Source organism: Pinus tabuliformis, chromosome 6 (assembly GCF_031772625.1).
Source record: "Pinus tabuliformis cultivar Carrire ecotype Pingquan chromosome 6, CPIR1, whole genome shotgun sequence".
Taxonomy (NCBI): Eukaryota; Viridiplantae; Streptophyta; class Pinopsida; order Pinales; family Pinaceae; genus Pinus; species Pinus tabuliformis.
In genome coordinates this window covers 152,515,131-152,534,309 of record NC_142292.1, presented here as the reverse complement: position 1 = coordinate 152,534,309, position 19,179 = coordinate 152,515,131, and the positions used below count along the sequence as shown (strand labels likewise).

At 39.2% G+C, this 19,179-nt stretch overlaps 1 pseudogene; it reads left to right on the top strand.

The window, feature by feature from the left end:
• The first annotated feature begins 5,933 nt into the window (after nt 1-5,933).
• Nucleotides 5,934-6,925, top strand: LOC149257850 (delta(24)-sterol reductase-like; annotated as a pseudogene).
• The last annotated feature ends 12,254 nt before the right edge of the window (nt 6,926-19,179 follow it).

The following is a 19,179-nucleotide window of genomic DNA, read 5'->3' as shown; positions in this document are numbered from 1 at the left end:
AACTGTTGGAACTGCCTGTAAATGGTCAGTTCCTAAAATTTTATTTTCAAAATTAGAGATATTTGTCTCTTGCTCATTGTAAATATCCGGTGTGTGTTGAAATTGTTATTTGAGTTTTTTAGTTTATTATCAAAAAGTCCTTTTTCACATAATTATATTTTGTTTAAGAATAACTCCATGCCCAATGGAAGGAAAGACTATTGTTCTACAGGTTCTTAGCACCTTGCCAGCAAGGCACTGTCCCCAATAGGAGCCAATGTTGTCACCCATTGCTTTTTCAGTCACTAGATGCTTCAAGAGCCAAATAGTAGTGATGTTTGATGCCAAATTCTGAGCCACATAAGCTATTAGAGCTTGAGGGTACCCTCTCCATTGTGTAGTGCTTAGAATAAGATTTCCGATGGTATATAAAAGTCCAAAAAAGGGTTCCTGGATCAAAAGTTAGACCCTATTGAAGAATTCCTTTAAAAGACTCAGAAAACAAGGAAAATGGCTAAGTATGGAGAAAAATCACAATCGAGACCCGAGAGGCTCATCTCATATCACATATTGGTGTTTAGACAGGTATGGAGCACTAATGGAGCATGAAACAACGATCTGTCAATCGTCGATATTGTAGATCGACAGTTGGCAGGTCAGGGCACAGCTTATCAGCGATCGACTATTGGAAGGGTCCCAAGGCATAGACTTAATGATTATCCATAGTTCAAAATTTTTTGTGGGGGCTGATCTGCGATACAACGATGTATCACCAAGGGAGGGCTAAAACACCTTAACGAAGGAAATGCCTACAAAACCAAGGCAAATCGCCCTCCTTCTCTCTCCTCCACGTGGCATCCGTGATCCATGGGGTTTCAATTTAAAAATCCCTACAAACCACCGATAGTGCGATAAAGTGGTGCATCGCCAAGGACCCGAGAAAACCAAATACAAATGAAAGCGGAAGAAAACAAGAGCAGGTTTTCCCCCTTCTCTCTCCTCCACATGGCAGTATGGCAGTACGGCAATATCGGAGTTCGCCGATCGGTGGATTGGCTATGTTCTGAACTCTAAAGACCATGCAGGGGCCGATTTGTGATAAAGTGTTGTATCGTCGAGGAAGGCCAAAATTCATTAACAAAGGAATGGCTTGCAAAACAAGGTCAAGCAAGGATTTTTTTCTCTCCTCAATGGGGTTATGTGGCGGCATGTGATTGGTCTTCAGAGCTGATAGGGCAGCTAACATCAACAGTGATGTGGCAGTACGGTTGATGACATGGCATAAGAGACGTGTCACCCTGTTTCACTATTTTCGAGGTGACATGGGACCATTTCCGGGTGCCACATGTCACCACTCATAGGGTGACGCGTCGAAACAATGACGTCACCACGCAGATCAACGATCGCAGTAGTTGAAGGGAAAATCTAAAGATGATGGAGCCAGCGACTACGATATGCAGGAACCCCCCCCCGCGAACGTGATAAAGTATTACGTCATCGTCTATAAGGATCTTTCGTCAAGACTATCAGCCCACACTATGGAGAAAGAAAAATCTTAAGACATTGGCACAGTGCGATTGTGATGTGCGAGACTCCTCTTTGGATGCGATAAATTATTATGACAAGGTCCATAAAGACCTCACGCCCAGACCGTCAGCCCACTCTAAAAAAAAGAAAAAGACTCCCCCCCTCTCCACGGTTGTGATTGCGATATCTTTTGGTGGGCCCAATGTCGCGTATCGACAATCGCAGTTGTCCAGGGGAAAGCTTAACAAAAACTGCATTCAACGTCAATATGCAGGAGAAATCAATAACAAAGGAAAACGCCTCCAAACACAGGTCCAAAGGCCTTAGCGATTGAGGGCTCAGCCCCTGGTCCCATCTCTTGGTCATATGAGGAAAGTCACACGAAGGGCTACAACAAGGGGGGCTAAAGGGGAAATTCGAAAAATTCCTATTTTCACCTGTTTCAAAGAAAAAAACTTGCACCTACGTGACTATGCCATTTCCATGGAATGCATCTCACCTACCACATCAATGCACTAAAAGCGTAGTACAGAGTTTTAATGGGCAGATGAGATGAAAGTTAAGGACTTTAATGGAGCATGGTGAAGAAATAGAGAGGTACCTGGGACTCGGGAAGGTTAATGGCTCAATATGGATCCTCGTCCCTCAACAGAACATAGGACTGCAACAGCAAGCACTTACAGGTGACCCAACCCTCCATTTCACAGAACAAGGCACCCTGGCAATAAAATCAAAAGTGAGGGGAGTCAGACGAGCAACAAAAAGGTCCATATTGCGAATAAATTACAACCTGGGGCTGATGCGATCACAGGATGGGCATTTACTTAGTTTTGTCCTGTAACATGCCTTCCTTCAAATGGGCATTTATTTCTGTAATATATTTTTGGGCCACAGAGCCATTCATGACTAATATAGCTAGTCGACCTGACAACTGAGTAAGGAGATAGATATTTTTGTTGTAATGTAGCTTCTTTCTCCCCTCTCCAGATAAATAGGGGAAAGCAAGACATAGTTCAGGTTCAGAAATTCTAGAGAAAACACTGGATGTTATAATTTCAGATTTTATTTCCTTTGCAATACTATTATGAAGAATTTGGTACCTACGGATAAATACTAATTCCCTAGATAAGTAGCCATATCTAGAACAACAGTTTAAAGCACTTTAACCTTTTTCTATAAACAATAGATAATACAAAGAGAATGAGAGGACCTACTTGTACTTTCTCTTTCCTTTGGTCTCCTTTGTATCGGTCCCGTCGCTCCGTCCCGTACTTAACACACTTGAGAAGTACTTATAAACATCAACAAAAGACAAAGAACCAATCAAAGCAAAAGATCTATTGATTACAAGTAAATGGAATCAGATACATTCACACATATAAGCATCATATATCAAGATAAGCATATGGAAAAAGGTGTAAATACTTTATTGAATAGAAGGAAGAACTACAACCATGAAGCTCGATTCGAATTCACTCCTCTAGCTTTGGTTCCATCCACATCACATCATAAGCATGACATTCCGGCAGCGTAACGACACTTACAATAGTCTCAATTCTCGAACTAACATTATCTCCTTACAACTCATCAAAGTCCAACCCCTTGATCACCTATATGAGAGCTCAATTTATAGGAAGATGGAGGAGGTTTTGTCATCAATGAGGGTATTTATTGGCCTTCCAAACTTAGAATTAGTTCCATGGAGGAAGGGATGAGAGGATAGGATGTATCTTAACTCATTCCTCATCCATTTTCGAGCTCATAGGAGATGATAAGTGTGGGAAACTTCTAGAAATCTCCAAAAGATAAGAATATTCCCCAAACCCTATGTGAATTTCACTCAAACTCGCCCAACGCAGGTCAAAGAGGGCCTAAGTGCTCTGCAGAGCACCCTGGCATGGAATTAACTACTCTGCAGCGCACCCTTGCATGGGCCTACCTACGCTGGTCCCTCTAGAGGTCATTTCAGGATGTCTTCAGGCCATGAAACTATCTAGGAAGGAGGCATTCAAAAGGTTGACTTGTTTAGGGCATGTAGCAACTGAAATTAGGGTTTAATGAGCCCTAAAACATTGATTTGGATGATGGGAGTGATGTGCCCAAATGGATCTGTAACAAATACACATCTTTTCAAAATATCATGGAAACAGTGGTGATTCCCTCTTCAAAGGATTATAGTATGTGTTCCCCTTTGTCTAACTCATTTTATGTTCATGCTTCTTCCCCGAATTCATGTAATTATTGCTGCTAGATGTGTTTCAAGCTTCCTCACAGATTCAGTAGTATCTATATGTTAATGCAAATTCCTTTACTTGTTTCATAGATTCATTTGTCTGAACATTGTTTATGTATATGCCTGTGAGGAATATTGAGATTAGATCTTTAAATCTGTTGCACATGAATCATAGCTTTCAGTTCTCCCTTCATTCATTATTTCTACTTGTAACCCAAATAAGCATAGAAATCCTTACTATCCCAAGCTCTGTGTGTTGAATATAGAAGTCTTGAATCCTTGTGCTCTATGTGATGGGTTACTCTTCTCTCTTATCCTCACTCACCCACTCTGCAAAATATTATTAAGTTGTAAGACCTTGAAGCTCTTGGCCTCTATTATTTTTAGGCTTATTTTTTAGATTTGAACTAGTGAAGAAGTATATCTTTCATTTCTTTGGATTAATGAACCAACCTATTTCCTATGTACATATGTATCTATAAATCACAAGTGTTGTCTCTAGTTTCCTGTAAATCATTTGAGACATGCCATTTTATATGTGCCCAGGCACTGGTCTTGAAGCAATCCAAGGCTATCTCTGGGAGATACAAAAGGACTTATATACTTACTCGTTACCACCTCTATCCAGAGAGTTTTAGTTGTAATAAGCCTCCACCCTACCTTTGCAGCAAGCACCCTAGATAAAGTGTGTGTATCCTTAATTCCCCACCCTCCCCATTTTTTAGGGAGGGAATTTGCTCCCATCTAATCCATGTGAATGTCCTTCCTTCTCCCCCCCCCCCCTCCATAGATATTCACGAAATAATTTATGAATGATTTTTATAATGCCCTTTGGAATCCATGCTAAATCCATCCAAGACACAGGAGTTGCCTCTAGAATTGATTTTATAAGAACTAACCTGCTAGCCCGTGAAAGCCATCAATGACTCTATACATTTAATCTCTTTTCAATTTTTGCAATAAGCCACATACATTTGTTTTTCTAGTAATTGTTCGGTTTTAAATGAAATCCCAGATATTTGATACCTTCTTCTAGGTTTGTTGATTGAAATGGAAACAAGCCTATTTCAAATGACATTTCCTCATTGGTGCAACCTGAAGCAGAGATGATGGACTTTTAATGTTTTGTTTCCATGCCTGTCGCTTTCTTAAATGATTTTATGATATGGTCAAGAGCAGCAGAATCACGCCTTGTACCATCAAGGAAAATCGTCACATCTTCTACAAATAATAAGTGTGTAAGATTAATATTTCATGTGAGACACGCACCTTTCATAAGACTCCTACTCCTCGCATCCATAATCAATCTGCTTAGAACTTCCATTATGAGAAAAAATAATAACAGGGAGAGGGGGAATACTTGCCTCAATCCTCTTTCCACAATGGAAGAATTTAGAGGCTGATTAATTTATCAATACCACAAAAGAGGATGAATTAATACAACAAATAGTCCAATTTATGAAGTGTATGTGGAAACCTAGATGTGCGAGCAACATTCTGATAAATAACCTATTGGCTTTGTCATATGATTTTGCTAGATCAATTTTTAAGATTGTGATTTTCAACTTCTTTGTATTTAGGCTACACAACTATTCATGTGAAACTCCAATAGCTTCATGTATTTTCCGATATTCCAAAAATGAAAATTGTTCCTTTGAGATGTTCTTGGATAGAATCAGCTTCAATTTGTTCGCTATAATTTTGGCATTGATCTTGTAAATACAATTACATAGAGAGATGGGACGATAGTCATTTAAGGTTTGTGGATTATTGATCCAAATGGAAATTTACCCATGGTAATGTAACTGAAGGCCATAAATAACTCGCCCATGGTATTATCCACCCATGGTATTTTCCCACCCATGGTGATGTAACTAAAAAAAAAAAATTATAAATAACCAACCCCACTTTGTAAGAGGTCAGATTGGTCCACGCAATGTAGTTGTAACAACATTTTTCTCTCTTAATAATGAATTGGGTTTTATGGTGTATTTTGTTATCTCTTCTCATTTTTTTGGGGGATGTCTTAAGTTTACGCATTCTTTATCAATGTTCTCATGTTGGGTTGGAGTTCTCTATTTCTCTCTTTTGGTTCTAATCTTGGCCCCTCCCAAGATTCATATCAGTGGTATCAGAGCCAAGTTACAACTCCTTGACAATTAAGGGTTTTTGGAAGAAATTGGATTGCCTGAAAATGGTTGTCATGAGGGTAAAGCGGCCAAATTTGTTTGCATATTTTTTGTTCCAATTCACATGGGTGTTGATAGTCCCCATGATTCTACCTATGTCCTTCTTGTTCTATCATTATATCCAAGATAGGGCTACTATACGACACCTAATCCATGAACCCCCATCGAAGGAGACTCATAGGTGGAAAATCAAGGAAGTGAAAAATGGTCAAGAGCACATGGTGCATCACCCCATGTTCAGGATCAAGCAAAACCACTGCAACATGTTCAGGCCCACACTCTGACATCGCCCCATCCATTAGTAAGATCCAAGAGAGGGTAGGATCGCATCAAGAGTCGACACCTGAATCTCAATGGGATGCACGTCTCAAAGGTCATGGCTTGAGATCTTCATGAGACATTCAAAACATAAGCGTTCTCATAGGTTTGAGGTGGATATCTCCCATCTCACGAACATTGTGAAGGTGGACAGGGAGAGGTTGCTAATTAAATGCAAGCACATGATTTGCATGTGGGAGGTTAGCTCTGTCGTGCCTCTACTAGGGATGGTGCCCTAGGTTCTCCCCAAACTTGATGATCTCAATGTGGGAAGGGTCATCGATAGCTATGACATCGAGGACAACAACCACCTATTTGGGATCTTCTATGATACTCACATTTCCTATGAGCTCGTCTTAGCCGACGGGTCTCTAGTCGGGACCACTGTTGATAATGTGTACTCTGACCTCTTCCATGAAATGCCATGGCTGCATGGCTCCATCAACTTTCTTGTTAGAGTCAAGTTCTGACTCATGAAGGTCACTTATAGTCCTATCACCATTAACCTGGACGAAATTGTCAACCAATACATGGAATCTTTCCTCTCACCTCAAAACAATTATGAAGAAAAGGTACCTTATTTTGTTGAAACTAGGATCTTCAATGACACAAACGTTGTGTTCATAATAGGAAGGTATTATTCAAGAGAAGAGTCGACATGCAATAGAAATGTGACTAATGACATTAGATGGTGGTACAAGCCCTGGTTCCACACCCATGTTTCCATTGCGTTGAAGAGAGGCAAGTTTGTTGAGTATATGTTTTCTCATGAGTATTGTCATCGACACACCAAATCCTTATATTGGGAAGGCACTCTCATTGTTCCCATGATGAATCGTCCTCTTTTCCATTGCTTCCTCAGATGGTTATTGTTGGAACCAACATGAGTGATGAGGAATTTGTGGAAGCTGCTAAAGAGATTTCTAGCCATGATCGTGGGGATCATAACTCTCTCTCATTCATCTTGCATTCTTGATGACTGCAACACATATTTAGTGAGAATAAAGATCAAACTGGATGGAGGGCTATTACAATGTTTACTGATAATGTTGGTCTCATCCTTGCTCTTACCAGGGGAAACGGAAGCCATCCTTTCCAATCAAATCAATGGGAAACCCTCCCCATGAACCATGGGATCTCGTCATAACTATGCTTTGACCACAATTATCCTCTTCTATGAAGGCCAGAGGTTAGGAAAACCACCTACAAATCAATGCATGATCTAGAGAGGAGAATCTGCCTTAGCAGATGGTTCAACAACAATGGTGGACTAGACTTGGTTGGAGGGTACTATGATGCAGGAGAAAATGTAAAATATGGTTTTCCAATGGCTTATACAACCACGATGCTATCATGGATAGTGTTAGAATTCAGAAAGATCATGGATAGGAGCTTTCAAATTCCCTTAGTGTAATTCGTTGGGATACAGACTATCTCCACAAAACAACAGTTTATTCAAGCACTATATACATGCAGCTGGTTGATCCCAATTCATATCACCATTTTTGGGAGACCAGAAGACATGGACACTCCCAGAACAATGTACAAGATTAATAGAGAAAATTGTGGCTTAGAATTTCTTGCTGAAAACGTTGTAGCATTGGTTTTTGCCTCCATTGTGTTTCAAAAATCAGACCCCGGTATTCTGAGTGTCTCCTCCAAACTACTATGTGGGTGTTCAAATTTGTAGAAAAATACATGAGAAAATATAATGATAATCCTTCACTGAGATCCAGAGTGTGTCCTTTCTAATATAGCTATAGTGGATACAAGGATGAATTGTAATGGGGTGTTACACAGTTCTTAAAGGCCACAAAGAATAGAGCATATAGAAACTACACATTTAAAAATGGCTTAACATTTGGATCTGAAGAAGCCAACTTCGAATTTGGGTGGGACAATAAGCATTAGTGGAATTTTGAGGTCTAAAATGGACCTCCTAAGAAAATTATAAATAATAGTGGAAATAATAAAATAATATTAGATTACATCATCAAATTTTAGAGGGAAAAAAGAAATAACTAGTTTTTCAACTTGTATTTTCAACTTATCTCCCTATGGATTTACTCAAATTTCTAGTGGAAACACTTGTTGGATGCAGTATTTTATTCCTAATATAAGTAGTACCCATGTTGCATACTTTTGATGGACCCTGCTACACGAAAAATTATAAATACATGAAAAATGTGATTGCAATAACGTTTTTACATGTATTTCTCATTTTTCGTGTAGCAAGGTACATCAAAAGTATGAAACATGGATACTCCTTGGATGAGGAATTAAATTTTTCATCCAATGATCACTCCCACTTGAAATTTGAGTAAAACCTTAGGGAGATAAGTTGAAAATACAAGCTGAAAAAATAGTTTTATTATTTTATTTATTTTTAATCTTTTTACTTTTATACCCAAAAAATGGTGAATCATCCCCCATGGTTGACATCATCATCATAAATCATATTGGTTCTTATAAAGTTTATTTTGGTTGTACATTTTTCTTAGGAGGCCCATTTTAGACCTCAAAAGTTCACTAATGCATGTCAGATTGAATGTTTTTCTAGCCCAATCATTCTTGCATGAGAATGTAACAGTTCTAGGAAACTACAAGGAGAATGTTGACTACTTCGTCCACTCTGTCATACCAGCGTCGCCTTATTCATAGAAGCATTTCATGCCAAGTGGACTTATCTACAAGCCAGCAGGGGGTAACATGCAACGAGTTATGGCCTTCTCATTTCTAATTTTATCCTATGTTAGTTATTTGAGCCATGCTAATCAAAATGTTATATGTGGACCAACAATTCGTCTAGTTTTCCATGCAACAGGTGGACTACATACTTTCACATCTGATGGGATATGGTTTTTTCTTCCTTCATTATATTTATCACTAATGGGCCCAACTTCAACTTATGTGGTTGAGATAGCTTGCTTAGAAAATATGTTTCATTTAAGCGTGATAGAAGCAAGTATATTTCTTGCAACGTGTCTTGTGAGAATCTACAAAGAAAAATCGCCAAATAAGCCACCAAATTTCCACCAAGCAAACCAACAAGAAAACTATCTCAAGGTCCATGGTATCTCTTATCCTTAAACCCTTATTCATAATGGTTAAGGTTCAACCACACAAAACCCTTTTCCAACGAAGTCCATTAGCTAGGCCACACATTGTCCACATCACAGTTGGCTCACCAACATTACAGGGTATCTCTATCCTTGAATCTCCGTTCATCATGGTTATGGGTCAACCACACAAAACCCTTGTCCTCGAAATCCATTTGCTTGGCCACACATTTTCAATATCACAGTTGGGTCGTAAGCATTACAGGGTATCTCTATCCTTGTATATTCGTGTATCATGGTTATTGGTCATCCAAAACCCCTCAGTTATGGGTCACCCACAAGCCCTTGGTTATGGGTCAACCATGCAAAACTCTTTTCTTCAACAACACTTCGTCATCCACAACTCATCTTCAACAAAGGCTTATCTGGAGGGAACTTCACGCAATGGGGGCCATTACTTCCTAATGGGGGAGGAATTGTAACAGCCCTAGTAAAAATTCATGTAAAAATATATATAATACCACAGATGATGGGACATGTATTCCAAGCTTAATGGTGGGGGAAACATCCTAATGGGTGTTCATTCGGTTTATTATGGCTTAGGAAATTGGAAAAGGCAATGGCTAAGGCTTTGGAAAGGCAAAACGGCATTTTTGGCACATTTATTTATGAAAATAAAGGAAATTAGGGGAAAAGGAGGTGAAAGGTCACAGGTTGCATGTGAGGAGTAAATTGAAGGAAAATAATGGAAAATGAAGAAAATAGAGGCCTCATTAATAAAAAGGCTTCTAAGGATTAGTTGGAAAGCTCTTAGCTCACACTTGGTCAGTTCAGTGTTGGAGCTCTCTCTCATACACTTGGAGACTTAGGGTTTTCTTGGAGCACTCTTGGTGGGTGTGGCATACTTGGATTCTTAGAGCAAGAAGGCAAAGGAAGAGTAGGAAAGCGCAAGAAGGCATCAGGATCAGCAACTACATCAGATTTGCTTGCAGGTACTGAATTGCATTTATGATTTCTTCACTATGTTTGGAATGCATGGCATGTAGGTTTTAACCCCGTATAGAAATTACCTGCATACGAATTCTAAAACACAGAAAATAAACAAAGCGAGAGCATAACACATAAAACACATATACATAGAGATTTTCCCCTGGATCCCAAAACCAGGACTACCAGCTTGATTTTTCATTATGTTCCTTTCAATGTTACAATACATATTTATACATGTCGAAGCATCAAATACCATGGACTGAAAACCATCGCATCCAAAACCATGGACCAAAAACCATCGCATCCAAAACCATGTGCGAAAAATCATGCACAAAACCATAGGTAGGTCCACCCAACCTAATATAGGGTCCAAAAACAAAATTTTCCAGGGCGCTACCCCAGACCCCATAGAGTGGGGTTACCTGCACCCCTCAAACCCCCTGTGACTCCCCCCCCCCACTACACAATCGGTGAAACAAAGGGGGGGCTCCGCCCCCCTTCTAACCCTCCGATTAACTACGTCGGCTAGTCGTGGAAAGAATATAACACAACCCAACATTCTCCCACTTGTTGTTTTCTTTCCATAAGGGGCCACAAGAGAGCTTAGTCATTTATCCAGTGCTGCAATGCCCATTGTTTCTCTACACCAAGAGAACTTTTCAGAGCTCACAGATTTTTTCAATGCATCTGCAGTATTCTTCAAAGTGTCCACCTTTACCAGCAACACCTTTTTGTCTTCTATCATATCCCTCACAAAGTGATACTAAACATCAATGTGCTTTGTCTTTGAATGATATGCAGGGTTCTTTGCCAAGAAAATTGCACTTTGGCTGTCACAATCTATCCTTATAGCTCCCTGTACTAACCCCATACTTGAACACAATCTCTGCAACCAAGCTGCTTCCTTGCTTGCATGAGTGGCTGCCATGTATTATGCCTCTATAGTTGATAGTGCCACTACAAATTGTTTCTTACTCGTCCAACTGACTGCACCTCCAAATAGGTTAAACAGATACCCACTTGTAGATCTTCTCTAATCCAGATCTCCAGCCCAATCTGCATCAACAAAGCCACGAATATCCAACACTTTGTCTAATCCTGGTCTTCCTTGGTAGGACAAACCATAATCACTAGTGCCACACAAATACCTGAAAACTCGCTTCACTGTTGTCTAGTGCTCCTTCCCTGGTTTTGACATAAACCTGCTCAATACTCCCACTGCACGTGCAATGTTTGATCTAGTACAGACCATCGCATACATCAGGCTACCAACTGCACTTGCATATGGAACACGGGACATGTCCTCTTCCTCTTCTTGTGTCTTGGGACATTGTTCAGCAGATAACTTTACACCTACAGGAATAGGAACCTTCACCGGTTTACTATCCTGCATATTAAACCTCTGCAATATTGTCTCGACATACTTCCTTTGGTTTAACCAGAGCTTCCTCTTTTTCCGGTCTCTTTTAATTTCCATGCCCAAAATATAGTTTGCAACACCAAGATCTTTCATGTTGAATTTGGAGGACAAATGGGTCTTCAAATCCTAGATAATTTCTTTGTCATTTCCAACCTGCAACATATTATCCACATACAAGACCAGATAAATAACACGGTCACCAATTAATTTAAAATACACACAGTGATCTGCTTTGCTTCTGGTGAAGCCAAGTCCCCATATAAATGTATCAAATTTTTGATACAACATCCTTGGTGATTGTTTTAACCCATACAGAGACTTCTTTAACTTGTATAGCAGTTCTTTCTTACCCTTCACCGCAAAACCTTCAGGTTGCTTCATGTAGATCTCCTCTTCCAGATCCCCATGAAGAAATGTTGTCTTCACATCCATCTGTTCTTGTTCTACCTCAAAATCAAAAGCAGCAGCAACAAATAGAAGTAATCTAATAGAAGCTACCTTGGCAACAGGCGAAAAAATATCACCAAAATCAATTCCTGACACCTGGGAATAACCTTTTGCTACCAACTGAGCTTTGTATTTCTCCACCTTTCCTTTTGCATTTGTCTTCTTCTTGAACACCCATTTGCTACCAATGGGTTTCCTTCCATCCGACAACTCCACTAGATCCCATGCCTCATTTTTGTGCAAAGATGCCATTTCATCAACCATGGCCTCTTTCCAGAGTTTTCTATCCTCTGAATCTATTGCTTCCTTCACAGTTCTGGGATTATCATCAGTAATAGATAAAGCAAAATTTAAACTAAAAGCAAATGGACTATACCTTTCTCGTTGCCTTCTTTCTCGAACTGATCTTCTCACACCTGGAGTTTGTGGCTCTTCATCTTATGATTCCTTTGGTTTGACTTCATGTTTAATAACATCTTTCACCTCTCTGAACACCACATCTCAGTTGTACACAAACTTCCTTGTTACTGGGTTCCAAAGCTTATAACCCTTTAAACCATCCTTATACCCAATAAAGATGCACTTTCAGATTTACTATCCAACTTTGTTCTTTTCTCCTTTGGAACATGTACATATGCATCACATCCAAATACCCTCAGATGTGAAAGAAAGGATTTCTTACCAGTCCATACCTCTTGTGGAGTCTTATCCTCCAACGCTAATGAAGGTGATATGTTGACCAGGTAACATGCAGTCTCCACTGCCTCTGCCCAGAATTCTTGTCATAACCCAGCACCACTAAGCATGTTTCTTTCCCTTACCATCAACATCTTGTTCATTCTTTCTGCAACTCCATTTTCCTGAGGTGTATATGGAGTAGTATTCTACCATGCTATACCACACTTCTTACACAATTCTTCAAATTCCTTACTGCAAAACTCTCCACCGTTATCTGTCCTCAACACCTTTATCTTCTTCTTTGTCTGGTTTTCCACCAGAGCCTTAAATTCTTTAAACTTGTCAAAGACTTCAGATTTCTTCTTAAGGAAATATATCCATGTATTCCTTGAGAAGTCATCTATAAATGATACATAGTACACAGACTTACCCAGTGATGGAACCTTCACAGGTCCAAACACATCACTGTGCACAAGCTCTAATATTTATTTTTCCCTCTTACCACCAGAGGGGAAACTCACTCGATTATGTTTCCCATATACACAATTTTCACAGAAATCAAAATCCAAAGAGCTATTACTCATACCTTTACCATGAAGTATTTGAAGGCCCTTCTCTCCAATATTTCCAAGCCTTTGATGCCATAATATGGTCTTCTCTCCAGATACCACTAGATTTTATGCTCCACTTTCAGGAACCACAGAACTGTTGCACGCATCAACAACAGTGCTACCTTGCAGCTTGTACAGAGTTCCAATCCGAACTCCCTGCATCAATACTAGTGCTCCCAGAACCATCTTGTAGATATCCTTCTTGAACACTGTTTTTACACCTGCATCATCCAGCTTGCTTACAGAAATAAGATTTTTGGCCAATGCAGGAATATGCAGAACAACCGAAAGTGTTCTAACCCTTCCACCTTGCAACTTCAACTTTACTTTTCCACGACCAATGATTCTAGCCTTCCTATCATCCCCTAAGAAGACATCACCACGATCATATTTCTCATACTCACAGAACCACTCTCTATGGGGAGTGAAGTGAAAGGATGCACCTGAGTCAATCAACCATTCCTCATTATCTACATGTGTACTTGAAGAAGCCAAGTACACATCCCCACCTTCATCTGAGGTGGTTTTCGCCTCTACAGAAGGAGCATAATCAGATCCATTTCCTTTATCAGGAGCTTTAGATTTATAGTTCCTTTTGTAGTGCCCTTCCTTTCCACATTTCTGGCACACCACCTTTACAAGTTTTCCTAAAGATTTAGATCTCCCATTTGATGACTTATTTTTGTTTCTGTTCTAGGACCGTCCTCGTCCAGATAAGGCATCACCATTATGGCTCTCCATATTTTTTTGTCTCATTTCCTCCGTCAGCAAGAGACTATTTCATCAAACTGCAACGCAGTTGCATTCCTACCTATTGCAATAACCAGACTATCCCATGAATCTGGTAGAGAACACAACAAAATGATGCACTTATCTTCATCTAAAATTTTAATATCAACAGATAATAATTGACTTACCACAATATTAAATGCGTTCAAATTCTCTGTCACTGAGTCTCCATCTTTCATCCTCAGTTATACAGCTTTTTGCGTAGGAACAGTTTATTCACTAGAGACTTAGATTGGTACAAAGTCCCTAACTTGTCCCACAAAGCCTTCGTCATAGCTTCCCCTGATACATTCAGCAATACTAAATCTGAGACACACAATCATATTGTGCTCTTTGACTTTCGATCCAACTTCTTCCATTCTTCATCAGACACTCCCGTTGGTTTAGTACCCGGATCTACCGCGCTCCACTGATCTTTATCCACCAATGGATCCTCCATCTTGAGTTTCCACAACTCAAAATTCTAACCATTAAATTTCTCGATCTCTATCTTTCCACTACTCACCATCTTCTTTTACCACTAGAATCGATCTCGCAAATCTCCTACTAAATAGGGTCTACCACAGGCCTGAGTGAAACCCCTCAGCAACAAAGGTGTCCCCTTGAAGCCAAAACAACTCTGATACCAAATGTAGGTTTTAACCCTGTACAAAAATTACCTGCATACGAATTCTAAAACACAGAAAATAAACAAAGCGAGAGTGAATGAGGCTTAATTTGTCCAAAAGTTTAGTGGGACCCAAGGGAAAGATGTATGAAGTGTTGGATTGGTTTTTGCGGGGCCTGAAGTTGATGTTGAGTATCTGTATGGTGTGTTTCCATCAGTTCCACTTCCTTAATGTGACTTAGGAGGTTGAATCATATCATAGTGGCCTCTCATCGCATGTTTACCCCGACTGGCTAGTTTCTTCGGTAGATGTAGGAGGAGGGTGTTACAGAGTGGTATCAAAGCATGGCTCACCCCTCAGACTGGATGGGTGGTGTGTGTTGGTCATGCATTCATGTCGGTTGCATATATGTTCCTTATGCATGTAGTCCATGTTCTTGTTGCATTTGCATGGTGTCGATCATGGTTGCAATGATGTTGCATGCGAAGGTTGATGGTATTGTTGTGGGATATGTCTTCATGTGTGTATGGTTGATTATGCATTGTTATGCACGTCCGTGTTCACATGTTATTGAGTGCACGTGATGTGGTTGTTGTTGTCATGCATGAGGTCATGGTTTGTGTAGTTGTTATTGTCATGCATTGGTGACTAGACTCTAGCTAGAATGATGTGTTTTGGTTATGTACTCATGTGTTATATGTCTATATGCAGTTGTCATGCATGCATGGTCTTGGTTATAGTTACGCATGAAATGTAGGTCAAACATGCCTTGTGAAGTCATTGTATGCAATTTAGGTCATCATGATGCTAATGTGTTGGTTGAGATAGAACAAGAGATGCAGATCATCAAAGTGAAGTTGCAACATTGGACCTCGAGGCAAGAGCATGTCGTCATACAAGTTTGCATTTTGGACATGCAGGTATGTAGGTTAAGGATTGTTATATGAATTAGGGTTATATACATTAGGTTTATGTACATGTCTTTTGATGTTATGGTTACATACATGATAAATGATAGTTGATTAGTATAGTCATAAGCACGTGTCGAATAGTCAAGAATGATAGTAACTTGTAGTTGTATGCATTGCTATTATTGTTTTATGTTAGATAACTTGATGATTAGGTTATATATTGTTGATAAGCATGACATATAGCTTGTTGTTGTTATATGCTTGTAACTTCATGATTATGGTTATTACATTAATATCTTGATGTTATATGTATTGCGTTAACCTGGATTGGCCTATGCAGATGGTTATGGTTGCGATACTCAGGTATGAGCCAACATATTTGTGATATGGTGCCGTACTAATCTAGACCGATCGTACATATGTGATTGCTATGCATAAATGATCATTGTTTATGAGTTAGGATGTGAACATATTAGTTAGTGATTGTTATGGATATCATGACCTTATTTGTGTTTGAGCTGATGTATTGTAAAGTTATATCATGCTAACTAGGTTGATTGCATAAACAAGATAGCCTCCCCTGAGATACATTAAGGTATGAGTTCACTTATATTGTATATTTGGTTCTTGATTGTTTGATTATGTCATCTATTTGGTGTTCAAATGTTTGGTGTCTATTATGTCATCTAGTTGATTTATTTAACACGGTATGTTTTCAAGTTGGTTGAATGTTTGATAAATTTCATAATATGAGTATGTGTTCCAATAATCTTGTTTTAAGATGATTGTACTAACACATATGTGTTGAGACAGTTGATATGTACTTAAATGTAGTTGACGGTTGTAGCATTATGTCTAATGACTATGAGTTGACTACGGATTATGACATGATTGTTAGTCTTGGTAAATGTTGATTTCAAATTGATAAATATGATTGTCTTGATATTGGAACATGTGGTTGACATGTGTGAGCAATTGCAGGGTAACATGCTTGGTATTAGCATAACAAGGTAATAGTTCATGTGTTTACATAACCAACATTTAGGTGACATGACAGTACATAGTAAGCGTCGATTGCAACTAGGTAAAAAGGTAAAAGGAAGGAATTGGACAAGAATTCCTTTGGCTATGTTTGGAAACCCTAATTCAAAACGAATATGTGCTTTACATATAGGAAGTCTTCTTAACCTTGGTTTTGTTTGAAATTATGTGGATGTGTGCTAGATTCATAAACATGTACTTGACAGGTGTATTAGTTAGTCTCTAGTTACAAGTGGATTTGTCAAGGGGATTGGAGTCCCTTGAGAGATGGCGTGGATGTGCTCAGTTGCAAGAAACATGCTTGGCACAACAAGGTAAGGTAACCAGTGTATTGTTATGTTTAATTATTCACTAACAGTTATGTGTTTATGGCAGTATGATGTAGGGAGTTGCATGGAAAGAGAGTTTTCCATGAAATATTCAAGAAGGCTCAGGTTGATCTTTCCCTGGGAACCATGGGGATTGAATCATGGTGGTTGTTGTCAGTCTTGTGCTTTTGGTATTTCATGATTTTTTGTTTTTGATTGGTAGCTTTGTTGATGTCTATTGTATGGCCATACCACTTTGTTTGTGGAGTCATGTTGTTATTGATTTTCATGATTTTCCTCTTGTTTGTTTCTTGTGCTTGCATTTTAAGTTTTGAGTCTTGGGAATTGGTTAAGAAAGAGGAAGGTTAATGGAGCTCGGGGAGAGTTGTGTGGTACCTGAAAGGTAATGTAAGATTCAGATGAAACTCAGTGCATAAGTAAGCGCAGCGGAAGTTAAGACTATGACAATGTAGGATTGGTTGGGTCCATTGTAGTAAATGGATCGTGGTAGTACAGACATGAGAAGGGTAACCATAAAAGGTAAAGTAAATGGACCTGAAGTGTCAGATGGTTTGACCAAGTTGGGAATGGTGGGTTTCAATGTTGTCCATGTGGTGCACAAATATGGAAGTTCTCTTAACCTAGACCTTATATTATCTAGTAATTATGTTATGATCATCATTATGTTGATGTTTATATGTATACATGTATGTATATATGTCGTTGTCTGACAAGATGATGATTGTTTTATGCTAATGATTATATATGTATGTATCTATGTATGTATGTCACTGTCTAACAAGGTCATCAAGAATCGTTCTTGTTGAGGAATGATTGCTTATGCAGGCGAATGACATGAAGATGTTCCTATTTTATGAGGAATCAAGTGGGAAGAGTAGTCCTGATGAATATACGAGGTCAATATCATGTGGTTATGAGTTGATATTATGTCTATGTTATGGATAGGTTATACCAACGGATACATCAGTGAAATAAAAGAAGTGTTGTCTGCGGCATGTTGGGACAAGCATGGATAAGACACTGGAACCAAGGTTGCTTGGTAGAGATTGTGTGGTTTTGGATGTGTGGTATTGTTGTTGTGCATATGTTGTATATGTTGTACATGCTGCATCTATGATGTTGTGTATATATAGTGTGTGTACATGTTTTTTATGCAATGTTATGTAGAGGGTGGTACAAATAGTGTTGTGTGAATATTGTATATGCAGTGTTGGGTATAGACGATCCTATGTACATGTTGGATATGCAGTGTTATGTACATGTTGTATATTATGCAGTGCTATGTACATATGGCATTGTGTCCATGTTGTGCATATGGTGCTATGTACATATGGTGTTGTGTGCATGATTGTACAAGTGGTGTTGTGAGCATGTGGTGTCGTGTACATGTGGTACAAGTGGTGTTGTGTGCGGGTGATATTGTGTACATGTCGTGCATATGATGTTGTGTACATGTGGTGTCATGTACATGTCGTGCATGTGATGTTGTGTACATGTGGTGTCATGTACATGTCGTGCATGTGACGTTGTGTACATGTGGTGTCATGTACATGTCGTGCATGTGGTGCCTTATACATGTGATATTGTGTACACATTGTATAAGTGGTGCAGTGTACATGTGGAATTGTATACACATTGTGCAGGTGGTGCTTTGTACAGGTGGTACTGTGTATGTGTTGCACATATGGTAATGGTGTACATGTGGTATTGTGTGTGTGTCGTACATGTTGTGTTGTGTACATGGGTACTATGTATGTGTACATGGGTACTATGTATGTGTATTGTGTAGTTGTGGTATCATGACATGCGTACTCGTTGTTGTATTATGTGTAGTACATGTATTTTGTTGTGTTGTACGCTAGGTGTAGGTACATGTATTATGTGGAATTGTACATCGGGTATAGATGTATGAGTTGTGTTGTATATCGGGTGTATATGTATGCATTTGTGGTGTCGCACGTTGTGTGCCGATACATGTCTTGTGATGTACATTGTGTATGTATACGTGTTGTGTTGTGTTGTACACCGAGTATAGGCATATGTATCGTAT